At 37.8% G+C, this 12,905-nt stretch overlaps 1 pseudogene; it reads right to left on the reverse strand.

Moving 5' to 3' along the window:
* Positions 1-6,486: 6,486 nt before the first annotated feature.
* LOC115288886 lies at positions 6,487-6,625 on the reverse strand (annotated as a pseudogene).
* Between the last annotated feature and the right edge of the window lie 6,280 nt (positions 6,626-12,905).

Here is a 12,905-nt window from a genome sequence, read left to right on the forward strand (position 1 = left end):
TTACAAGAAGATTCCTTACAAAATAAAAACATCCTAGTTAAAGAAAATATTTCCAGGGGCACCTCAGTGGCTCAGTCGATTGAGCATCCAGCTTCAGCTCAGGTCATAATCTTGTGGTTCGTGGGTTCGAGCCCTGCATCAGGCTTTGTGCTGACAGCTAGCTCAGATCCTGAAGGCTGTCTTCAGATTCTTTGTCTCCCTCTCTCTCTGACCCCCCCTGCTCACGCTCTCTCTCTCTCTCTCTCTCTCTCTCTCTCAAAAATAAATTAAAAAATTAAAAAAAGAAAATATTTCCAAAGATTCTTTAATAGTTATTATATAATAGTTGCTTATTTACTTTAATACTTCATTGTTTTATAATATTTATTCTGTGCATGTTATATAAAATTGTAATACTTTATTACAATATATTATTAATGTTTTATTATTTTGTATTCATAGCATATTCAAGAGATTATAAAAAATGCTTACTGTCAGCAGAGTTTTCTTGAAAGAAAGTTTGAATAGACATCAGGATGTTTACCTTCTAGTATCGATTCTATCACTTCCAAACCACAGGGCTTCAGGCAAATTATTTAAATACACACATGAGATTTTAAGATTTAAATCCTATCTCTTGTGACCTTGCGAAAGTTACATGAGCTCCCTGGGACTCACTTTCCTTATCTGCACAAATGGAGTTAACATAGTTACCTCATCATGTGACAGCTGTCCTAATTAAAGTATCCATCATATATAAATCATGTAGAATTGAACCCTATACAGTAGGGTATACTACAGTATACTGTACTGTATACTACAGTAGTAGTATATAACTTTGTCTTTTACTATTACAACTATTAAGTTGATTACACGATTGGAGAATTGTTTCTTGCATTTAGGAGACTACACATATTAACATAAGAATCTTTGTCTTATAGGTGCTTGAAATTTCTCTTAAACGTTTATCTGTACGTTGTACAAGTGTTTCCAGTTTCACAACAAGAGCAGATCTTAGGTCACGACACTTTAAAGTACTATTCTTTAACTCTACAAATGATTTCAAGGTATCTTTCATTCTCCATGAACTTTTATAGGCCTTCAAACTAAACAAGTAACAATATAATGGGAAAGGTGGTGAGTGACCCTCTGGTGTGAGAAATTGTCGGCATGCATCAGTGGCCCTCAAGTTCAATACCAGGTCAGCTGTCCCAGTGGGCACCACGAAGCAAGTGTCACAAAAATTAAAAAGATCCAATCATACAGATTTGTTAGATCACGCAGCTAATCAATTCAATTCACAGAGTGAGAAGCAAGAGGAAAGAGATGGCAGAAGTCAAGACACTCAGAATACGGTGTGAGTGCGGTGGGAAGTCCTCACTGCTTGAATCCTGGGCAGTACAATGTTTTCATGTCCTGATACTCTGTCTGCCACATCAGCCTTTTTGCTGTCAGTGTAGATACAAGGCTAGACTTTAGGTTCAAACAGTAGGACCCACAGAACGAAAGTGCCCTGGGCCAACGACATATTTGTTCAATTGGAGACACACAGGGACAAGTTAGTGGCTTGACACAGCAGTGGCTCAACCATCACCTCAATGCAAAACCGTGGGATTTCTGGGGTGCCGGGGTGGCTCATTTGGTTAAGTTTCAGACTTCGCCTCAGGTCATGATCTCACGGTTAGTGGGTTCAAACCCCGCATGGGGCTCTGTGCTGACAGCTCAGAGCCCGGAGCTTGTCTTAGGATTCTATGTCTCCCTGTCTCTCTGACCCTCCCCTGCTCACTCTGTCTCTCTGTCTCAAAAATAAATAAAACATTAAACATATCTTAAAAAAGAAAAACCCTTGGGATTTGTGTTTGAACACACAGAGTCTGAATGGGTGTCACTGACATGGTGCTGAATTAAAACTTCATGAAAATTCAGGACCCATGTCTATTGAGTGTATCCTGAACATTTAGTGATTCTTGTATACGGATATATCATGGCAATTGAACCCACCAGTACCTTTGACTCCTCCCATCGGTTCCCATGTTTGACACACATGCTCTTCTGCCCCACGGCCTATTGTACTTAACACATCTTATGAATTCTGCTCCTATACATGACAACAGTTTTGCTGACTAGCAACTTCTCTGTCTAAAATATCTCGAAGGTTTGTGTTTGATAGATTACAAGTTTATCCATGAAAGCCCAAGCACATCATAAGTACCAAGAAAAAGAAAGTAGCTTGAGTTATGGTTTAGCCCCAGGTCAGCTAGGACAATATCTTTACTCCAAGGTGCAGTGCGGAGCTCAGCCCTTCCTCTTTCTAGAACCTCTCTGGAGGTCCCAAGGGGAAGAATTCCCCATGTCTCTGCACCAACCCTGGTGCTTCTGCTCTTCTGTCCATCTCGCTGCTCTTCTCCCAGTGTCCCTGGGCCACAGTCCTATCCCTTTCTAGTCTAGAGCCTGCTTGCTGATCTAGGACTGCTGCTCTCTCTGTCCCTTCTGCCCTGAGACCCTCACTTCTCTTTCTGCTACTGCTGGTAGGGGTGTTTGCCAACCCTCTCACCTGGCAGTCTCCGGGTGGACTCCAACGTCCTGGTTGGCACAAAGATACTTTTTTCTTCACATGTCCTTTGTTTTAGAAATCTCATAGCAAAATCATGAATTTCTTAAAAAAAAAAAGTTTGTTTATTCTGAGAGTGAGAGAAAGAGAGAAAGTGGAGGATGGGCAGAGAGACAGAGAGAGGGAATCCCAAGCAGGCTCCATGCTGTCAGCATTTAAACCCAGTTTTTGACTTTCTTAAGCAATAGAAAAGTTGCAAACATATATATCCATGCAATGAAAAAGCAATGCTATTAAGTGTAGACAACTTGTAGAGTAATAATTACATTAGAATTTCAAACCGATATAGAAGTGTATCATGATAGCCTTTTCCCATTATATCTTCTGCATCCTACTAACATTTTATACAAAGTTTAGTTTATTTACTACCATATAGATTCATTAGTGACACTTTCATAAAAGTCATAAATAAATGTCAGGCATAAAAATGTTGAGGACACTACACATGATCCATGGCGTAACAGGCAATGAAGTTGTATTTTTAAAAATAAGCTTAGCTATGATCATGTTCTGTCAGTTTGTATTCTAATTGCAATTTGCAATTTTTCCAGGTAATCTAGAACACGTTTATTCATATCTTGCAAGCAAGTTGGGAAATGTTTCAGACCTTCAAATTTATAAGTAGTAGCCTAAGACATTTAATGCTATTTTTTTATTGTGCAAAATAGAAATGATCAATCTAATAGGTAGTAGTCTTGGAGATTTTTGAAAGATTTAAATCATTTTGAATGCATTTTATTGAAGATATATTATCTTGGTAATCTCTTATAATTTTAGCACTTTGAGCTTTTCAAAGCAAAACTAATTTCCCTTGAAAATAAGGGAAACAATAAAATAATGTGACTCAAATAATTTTGAGAAATATCATATACAACTAAGTTGAAAATATTTCTCAATAAATTTAATAGACTATACTTGGCATTAAAAATTGCCATCGGGGGTAAAAATCACAAAATTATTTTATCCATATAGCATTTGCCAGGGTTTTACCAAATCACAGAATAAAATTTACTAAATTAAAAAAAAATAGTAAAACTTCAGTGTGTATAAAAGAAAAGCATTTGATTCAAAACTTCAATAAGGACAAACATCATTGAGAGGTAGTTGTTCCAAATGTTTGAAATCACTTCACAAACCAGAAAATCAGCACATTGTAATAAGATCTTTTAAAAATAAATTTGAAAACCAAACTCATCTACTGAAATAATTTATAGACTGCTTATGCTCATTTTTGTTCATATCACAGCCCCAATTCATCAAAAGAAGTAAAATGATCACTTTCAAATTGAAGAAAATTGGTTTTAATACACAACCAGGAAAAAGAATTCATGAAGAATATGTAAGGGACCCATGTATGCCAATAAGAAAAGCACAAATAGCATGAGAAAAATGTGCAAAAGGCATTGATCGGCCTTCAGAACAAGAAATACATAAAGCCAATAAATGCTTAAGGATACATTTAACTCATTTGTGATCAGAGATAAACTGAGAACATAAAGAAATGCCACTTTAAGCCAATTTTACTGGCACAAATTAAAGTTTATCAATGTCTGGTATTCAAGATGAGAACAACAACAGAAAAATCAACCATGCTGACACTGCACAGTTTACTGTCTTCATTAAAATAAATACTATTTCATTTTTTAAGTGTAGTTGACAATGTTATATTAGTTTTGGGTGTCTAGCAGTGATTCGACAACTACACATATTACACAATGTGCATCATGGTGAGCATAGCTACTGTTTGTCAGCATACATTATTACACTATTATCAACTATATTCCCTTTGCTGTACTTTTCATCCCTGGGATTTATTTATTTTATTACTGGAAGTTTGTGCTTCTTAATAGCACACCTATTCCACCCAACCATACACCCTTCTTGCTTCCAACAACCACCAGTTTGTTCTCTAGATTGATGAGTCTGTTTCTGTGTTTTGTTTGTTCATCCATTTATTTTGTTTTTTAGTTTCCACATATAGGTGGAATCATTTGGTATCTGTCTCTGCCTGTCTGGCGTATTTCATTTAGCATAATGCCCTCTAGGTCCATCCATGTTGTTATGAATGACAACATTTCATTCTCTTTTATGGCTGAGTAATATTCGTGTGTGTGTGTGTTTGCACGTGTGTGTGCACATGCATGTGTACATAACCATATCTTCTTTTCCCATCCATCTATAAATAATCTGTTTGCTTCTCTATCTCAGCTATTGTAAATAATGCTGCAATAAACATAAGAGTGCATAGATCTACTTAAATTAGTGTTTTTATTTTCTTTGGCTAACATCCAGCAGTGGACTTACTGGATAGTATGGTATTTCTATTTTTAATTTTTTTGAAAAACTTCCATACTATTTTCCATAGTGGCATGAGCGTTCTCTTTTCTCCACATCCTAACTAATGCTTGTTATTTTTGCCTTTTTGATACTAGCCATTCTATCTCATTGTGATATCTCACTGTGGTTTAAAAAAAAAGATAAAAGCTGCAAATAACTTTACTCTCTCCTGAAATTCTCTTTACCAAAACCAAACCAAACAAATAAACAAAAACCTTCTTTAAGTAAATATGAGACTGCTCAACTCATCAATAGATAACATGAAACCATAGTTTACTCCCCAAGAGGTAGATTTCAAAATACCTGCAGCTAATACATACCTTGTGGTGCTTGAAAAATATCCTAAGAAAAGAGCCATCCAAATGTGTGACCTGAGTAGAATAGTTTGTGGAATGATTATACAATGAAATAGTAGATAGCTGTTAATATGAACACAGTGCAAATATACCTAATGCCACAGATGGATCTCAGAAATGTGTTGAGCAAAAGGAGCAAAAGGTAAATCAATATATAACATGCCCTTCCTTTTATACCATGATAAATACTGCAACAATGCCAGGGAGAACAAAAATATAGGCTTATGGATGCATGTTTATTTAGTCAAATTATGGAGAAAAAGCAGAAGTCTTTTCCATTAAAGTCAGATTATGGTAAATGTTTAGAGACTGAAGGATGAGGGTAAAGAGGAGGGTGAAGGTGGCCTCTGGGGTGAGACTTCTCTATGGGGTTCAACATGGGTAGTGGCTACATTACTATTCACTTAATAAATAAAACATGTGGGGGCACCTAGGTGGCTCAGTCGGTTGAGTGCCAGGCTCCTGATTTTGGCTCCAGTTATGATCCCAGGGTCATGGGACTGAGCCCCACGTTGGGTTCCATGCTGAGTGTGTGGACTGTTTGAGATTCTCTCTCTCTTTCTCCTGCTCTCTCTCTGCCCTCTCCCTCCCACTCTCTCTCTCAATAAATTCTTTCTAAATAAATAAATAAATAAAAATAAACTCAAGAAATAATATATAATAACAAAACATGTCATGCACTTTTGTTTTGCTCACTTCCCTCATGTGTTTTATATTTTATAATGACAAGTAAAAATGAATACATGCCTTCATACATAAATTCATACATCAATAAAAGTGCCTAGTGTTGTATGCAGTACTGTGTCTTTCTTTGTCTAAAGAGGAAATATATAAAGAAGTGAAACAAAAAGCAATCGCCTATAAAGTTACAAAGAGGAAAGGAGGAGGGGTAAGTTACAAAGCAGGAGTGCCTAGAGATTATTCTTCGAAGTTGGTAGAGAAGAGGGAAAGTAGAAAGGATGAGTCTTGGGTTAAGATAGATGACCACTCAAAACACAGAATGCGTGTGGATGAGACAGGAGACTGGTGTGGCTTGAGGGGGAATGGGGGCATCTGCGTAATCAGTGGCTTCCTCCATCCTCTTTATGTGATGGGTTCTTCCCTGTGGGAAAAATATCTTTGGACATTGATGATGTCTCTCAACTCTTTGCTAATCATTGCAGCACATTTATGGGACTATTCTGGATTAATCCTGAAAAAAGTAAAAGATCATTTCAACAAAAAGAAGTATGTAATTGTTATCTTTTGGATCTTTTTTGGAGCTTTTTAGTTTTATCTTCATTTATTAAACTGATAAGAACAGATACTACACTTGATCTTAGCCAAAAGGCCGAGAAGCGATATCTTCATTTATTAAAGCAATAGAAGTTTATAAACATAAAAGAATATTCCTCTCTCTATATTTACAATTTTATCTTTTAAATAGTTTTTCTTTTTTAAAATGTTTTATTTATTTTGAGAGTGCAAGCAGGGGAGGGCCAGAGAGAAGGGGCAGAGGATCTGAAGCAGGCTTTGTGCTGACCACAGAAAGCACAAGGTGGGGTTTGAACCTACCAGCAGTGTGATCATGACCTGAGCCGTGGCCAGAAGATCAACTGGCAGAGCCACTCAGGCACTCCTAAATTTTCTTATATATTGTAGGTCATACAGTATTGATAATTTTGTATTATGTTTTTATAAGGACTTTTGCGAATGTTGCTAAGATAATATTCAATCATCACTATAAAAAATTTGTAATATTTTATCCTATGACTGAGTCATGATTTTCTTCACCTTTCCAATATTTTTCCTGTTCTTTTTCCTATTGGGCTAGTTATAGAATGAGTATTACCTCAAAGTATGATATTTCCTGCATTTGTGATTATTTCTTTATTGTTTCAAGCAGAACTACATATGACTACGTGTGAACATTTTTTGACTCTTGAAAGTTATTGCTAACCTGCTTTCTGAGAATTCTTAAAATACTTACCAATGTTTATGAGAGAGTAAATAGGCTTAAATAATTTGAAAGATGGGAAAAAAATAACTCATGAATGTTTTAGTTTCCATTTACTTGGTTTTCTAGAGAGGTTAAATGTAATTTCATAAGCTATGGAGAATTCATATTTCCTCATTTAAATTTGATCCTTTTAGGCATTTTGCTCATTTTTCTTATTGGATTCTTAATGTTTTTACTCATGGATTCATAAAACTTTTTATATGAAAAATATTTATAATAAGGCATTTATTATATTTACTTGTGAAAACTTCCCATTTTCTCCTTGCTGTATTGATGTATTCACTCATCATCTAACCAGATTTTGAATCATTGTTTTCTTTCTTGACTTTAACACTTTCTTTGGAGACTTTAATTTTTATTTTTTAATTTTTAATTTTTAAGTTAAGCTCTACACCCAAAGTGGGGCTTGACCTCAGAACCTTGACATCAAGAGTCACATGTTCTACCTACTGAGCCAGCCGGCATCCCAAGACATTATTCTAAGATTTGGTATCTATCCATCCATATTCCCATCTGTATTTTGTTCTTAAGCTCTTAGTATAATGTCATGAAGTAAACTATTTATTACATAATTTATGTTTAAAATCTATGTGGTTCGACTGTTCCACATTTTTTCTCTCACACACACACACACATTTTATAATAATATGATATTTGGCCACTTGGCCTACATTTTTAAGCACTGAAGTAGTTATGACGGGAAAACTGAAGATTCTTGAATTTCCTCACACTTCTTTTATAATTTATTCTTGCTTTTATTTCAAATAGCTATATAGACTGTTTTAAACTTTTTGGTCTTCCAGGCAACTTAATCAAAAGTAAAAGGAAATACAGTTCTGATGTCACTGGAATGTATCTGTTCTCCCCCTTGGGTCTTCCATGAGGAACAAATGCTTCATCTTCTCATCCACAAATACTTTGCATCTCCTAGAGAAAGAAGAAGCCCACTCACTTTCTCTGTTTGACCTTAATTAATAAAGCCTCTTTTATACATAAACTATTATGATATCTTCTGAGGGAGGGTGTCCTCCATGAATACTGATAGAAAATTCCACCTGTCAAATATTATGATAAACGGCTCCTTAAATACTCTGCACCTCACTCCTTACCAGGCACTGCTTTATAAATAATATCCCAGTTGCCTTCACCAGCACTCTGATGTCGGTTTTATTCTCCCCAATCTACAGATGAAAATGGAGTGGCTCATAGAGCCGGTACTACTTCCTTAGTAGCCCAAATTGATATTTGGAAGTGTGAAGCAAATTCAGCTCTCCAAAAAGCAAAGTTTACCCCACCAAGAAGCATCATAAATCGATAAGCACTGGTTATATTATACATAAATGAAAATTCATTATACCCAAGAATACATTGTCTAGTTCACCGCCCGGCCCATGGGGTGGTAAATCCTTGCAGGTCCGTTCCTGAGAGAGGGAGAGAGAAATAGGGCAGGAGGGAGACACAGAGAGTGGAGGCAAGACAAGAGTTTCTGATCAAGCCTCCTCTTTATTGAGAAAACACCGTATCTTATAAAGGCTTCAAGGCGGGAAAACAAGGCAGCTGACCTAGGTTGGTTGCTAGGAAACAGGGTTAAGGGATTAAGGCTGGAGTAAAAGAGGAACCAAACTAAAGTGTTTTAGCACAGCGCCTGAGGGGCCGATACTACCCTGCCTGCAGGCGGTTAATCTTTGATCTTCTGGCTTCTCCTGACAGGGAGTGGTGCTTCCCTGCCTATAGGCAGCTAATCTCCATTTTTCTGGCTCCCCACAATACATGACTGATATTAAAAAGCAAAGTTTACCCCACCAAGCAGCATCATGGCCCTCATACGATCCCAGGCTGTCTGGATACAGCAGAACATAGTCTGATGAACTCACCATGAACTGGTGGTGTCCTTAGTCCCCTTTGCTGTGTCCTAGATGTGGCTCTAACGCCTCTGGGGACCTGTGTTGGACAAAAACACTCTCCCACTTTGGAGCTTAGGTTCTAGTAGAGCATGAACCTAGTAAAGGGACTGTGAAAATATGCTCTCAGGCTGGGGGTTGAGAGGGTTTTCTCATGGCTACTCATACTGCAAAGAGAGAATGAAGACCTCCATTGCCAAAGAACAGTCTCCAGGGGAGGGACTCTACGTGTTCTGGAATTTGTATGTATTTCACTGCTTTCTCCTGCATACACAGCCATAGATTTCATTTAGGTTTCCTGCTTTCCTTCCTCCTAACAAGGCTCAGTGTCACTGCTGCCAGCACCCCTCAGCCACGCCGGGAAAGGCTCTCATCTTTCATCGCTCCTAAATCAGCCGCTGCACAGTTGCTCTCAATAATAGCGGCCACCAAATCCTGGCTTCTTTTTGTGCTAAGTGCTTTTCTATTATTTATTCAATTCAATTCTTCCAATTACCCTATTAAATAGGCAGCATAATTTCCATTTAACAGGTGGAGGAAAAAAAGGTGGGAAGAAGAACATGCAATGAGAAGGAGCAGATTTGACTTGAAGCTCTCACTGGGATTTATCAGACCCAAAGCCGACTTCTTTCCCACCAGACTGTATGATGAAATTACCATTTTTAGAGAAAATGCCTTAACCTGGTTAAAGTGTAAAGGACCCTTTAAGAAGTTATCTTTTAAGATATCCTTTTATGAAATCATACTCTACATATAAAAAATAATTTCAGTTCTTGATGAGTTTTGGCAACATGAATACTACTATTACAATAACCAATATCCAGATCCATAAAAGGACATTACTAATATTCTGGAAGCCCCTATCTGCTTCCCTCAAGTCCCCATTCCATGGGTAGCCACTACCTCAAGAAGGGGGAGGGTTCTAGTGAAATCTGTTTCAGAGACAAGCAATTTAGTGTTGAGAAGACCTTTGAACAGAAAGACTTTCCATAGATGGCACAATGCAGGGAGAATCTGACAGTAATCATTTCAGAAGACTGTCTTTGGTTAAGTAGGTGGCCTGGGATCCACTGCACACCCCATGGAACATAGAGGCACAGGTAATTTTCAGGAATAATATTTGGAGATTTTATAAGCTGCACAAAGTCCAAGTCAAACAGAGCTTGGCTGTGGGGCCACAAGTTGAAGTCCATGCTGCAGTGTGCTCCCTGACCTCCACTAGTGCTGTCATCAATCCTAAGCTGCTGCCTAAGGCTAGCATCCCACAGAAGCATAGATAATTTTACGAGGTAGCATGCTCACTCTCTACCCTGGGAAGTACTTAACTGGTGTAGAATTGGAAGTGATGTTGGATAAATAAATGTTTCTGAGTCAGGGCAAAATTACAATAGTTATGGGGCTGGAAACAGTGGAGGGAAACTTTTAAGAATTCATAAAATATTCTCACAAGGAGCTATCTTAAAAGTGAAAGTATCAGTTGGATGAGCATCTCTTTTTCCTTTTTTTATGTGTCAAGTTGCACTCCATTTTTAACTGCTTGTGCTTTGATTCAATTAGATGTGACAAGATTGATGTCTTAGAGGTGCAGAGGGCTGGTTGTGACTATATATTGCTATTGGAGCATAAAGTATAAAGATCAGCAATAAAGAAATATAGGATGTAGAGGAAAATGTCATTCCATGTCAGTGCTTCTAAGTTCAGTCGGAAAACAACAATGATCTTATTTACATGGCTTTGTATCTGTGCTGGTAGTGCTAGCATGAGAAAAAGGTGTGTGTGTGTGTGTGTGTGTGTGTGTGTGTGTGTGCGTGTGTGTATGTGAAAGAGAGAGAGAGAGAGAGAGAGAGAGAGAGAGAGAGAGAGAGAAACACAATACACACAAAGAAGGAGAGATAGTGTGGGTTCAGTTTAATAAATCTTTATAGTGTGTGTTTTATACTCTCGGCCTTATGCCATGCCCTAGGATAAAAAAGAAAGCCCTTTCCAGTTATTGGAAAAACCTGGAGGACATGCATTTTTACATTACAGTATATTAACTATCATGAGAAGTGATGGTACAGGGTGCAAGGAGGAAGATTACCTAAAATAGTAAGTTGGCCCAGGATTTTTGGGGAGAAGAAAGCACCTAAATTAAGACAGTCAGGTGAAGAAGAGGTAAAAAGCCATTCTAGATGGAGAGAATAGCCCTAGCAAGGGCTCAAAGCTAAAAGAAAAAAAATGCATTCAAGAAGTTCTCTATAAAGTAGTGAGTGTCCCAGAGGTTTGGGAGGTCAGCCACACAAAGGTCTTAAGGATGCTTCACGCCAATCTCAGGGATGTGGGTTTTATTCCAGAGCTGTTGTGGAATCTCTGAGGGCCACAGAGCTAATATTTGAGGGCTTGTACTTTGACGAAGTATCACTGGCAGAAGTGGGAGATAGGGATTGACGGGGATCAAGATTTGAGGCAGGGAGCACACGGTGACTGCCATCTTATTCTCTGGTGAGTAAATGGTGGTGAGTCAATGGCTCTGTGTTCTGTGGTAAACAGGACTGTTCCCAAATTTTTAAGTATTTATTAAAGTCTCATTTGGTTAACTTGTAATGAGTAGAGAAAGGGTTCCATCAGGCAGGGAGAGACAGGGGACCTTCAGGGAGGCAGGAGTGGGAGGCTGAAGAAGCCACAATAGCCACGGAGTTTGGGGAAGAAGAGAATGAGATCAATGTATTCCAGAAATGTCATGTGGGGTCTCACACACTTTCTGATAAGGTCCCAATAAAAAGGACAGAAGTCAGCAGTGGCAACCCAGTCGGAACTCATCTCACTCTTGCAAGCTTTACACTTTTTCAGTAAACTCTATCACTTTGCTCACTCTCTGTTGTCCTTGAGATTCATTCCTCGACTTCATTAGAAAAGGACAAGGATCTCTCCAACCTCTGGTACCAGTGTCACCAAGTGTCTTCCAAACATATTTGAAGAAAAATATCTCTCTCTCTCCCACCCTCTCTCTCTCTTTCAGACCTAAACCCATAAAATTCTGAAGAAAACATAGGGAAAAGAGTTCTTTGACATTAATTTATGGTTTTTTGGATCTGATCCCCAATGTACAGGCAACAAAAGCAAAAATAAACAGGCGGGGCCACATTAAACTAAACCCTTCTGCACCACAAAGGAAACCATCAACACAATGAAAAGGGCAGCTACAGAATGGGAGGAAATATTTTCATATCAAAATATTTGCCAAAATATATAAGGAACTCCTATAACTCAATGGCAAAAGATCAAATATTCTGATTGAAAATGGGCTAAGGATCCTAATAGATATATTTTCAAAGAAGATATACTTTTAGCCAACAGGTATAAGAAAATGTGTTCAACATTATTAGACATCAGAATACCAGTCAAAACCACATCTGTTAAGATGGCTATTATAAAAAAGATAAGAGATATGAAGTGCTGGTGAAGGTGTGAAGAAAACAGAGCACTCCTATGCTGTTGGGGAGAATTTAAACTGGACCAGCTATTAAGGGAAACAGTGTAGAGTTCCCTCAAAACATTAATAGTGGAACTTCCATATGTTCTGGGTATATATCCAAAGGAAATAAAATCACTTTCTTGAAGACATAACTACACCCCACATTTACTGCAGCATTATTCATAATAGTCAAGGCACAGAAACAGCATAAGTCCCCGTTGACAGATGTATTGATTAGAAAATGTATATTTACTCACCGTGGAATATT

Source organism: Suricata suricatta, chromosome 3 (genome assembly GCF_006229205.1).
Source record: "Suricata suricatta isolate VVHF042 chromosome 3, meerkat_22Aug2017_6uvM2_HiC, whole genome shotgun sequence".
Lineage (NCBI taxonomy): Eukaryota > Metazoa > Chordata > Mammalia > Carnivora > Herpestidae > Suricata > Suricata suricatta.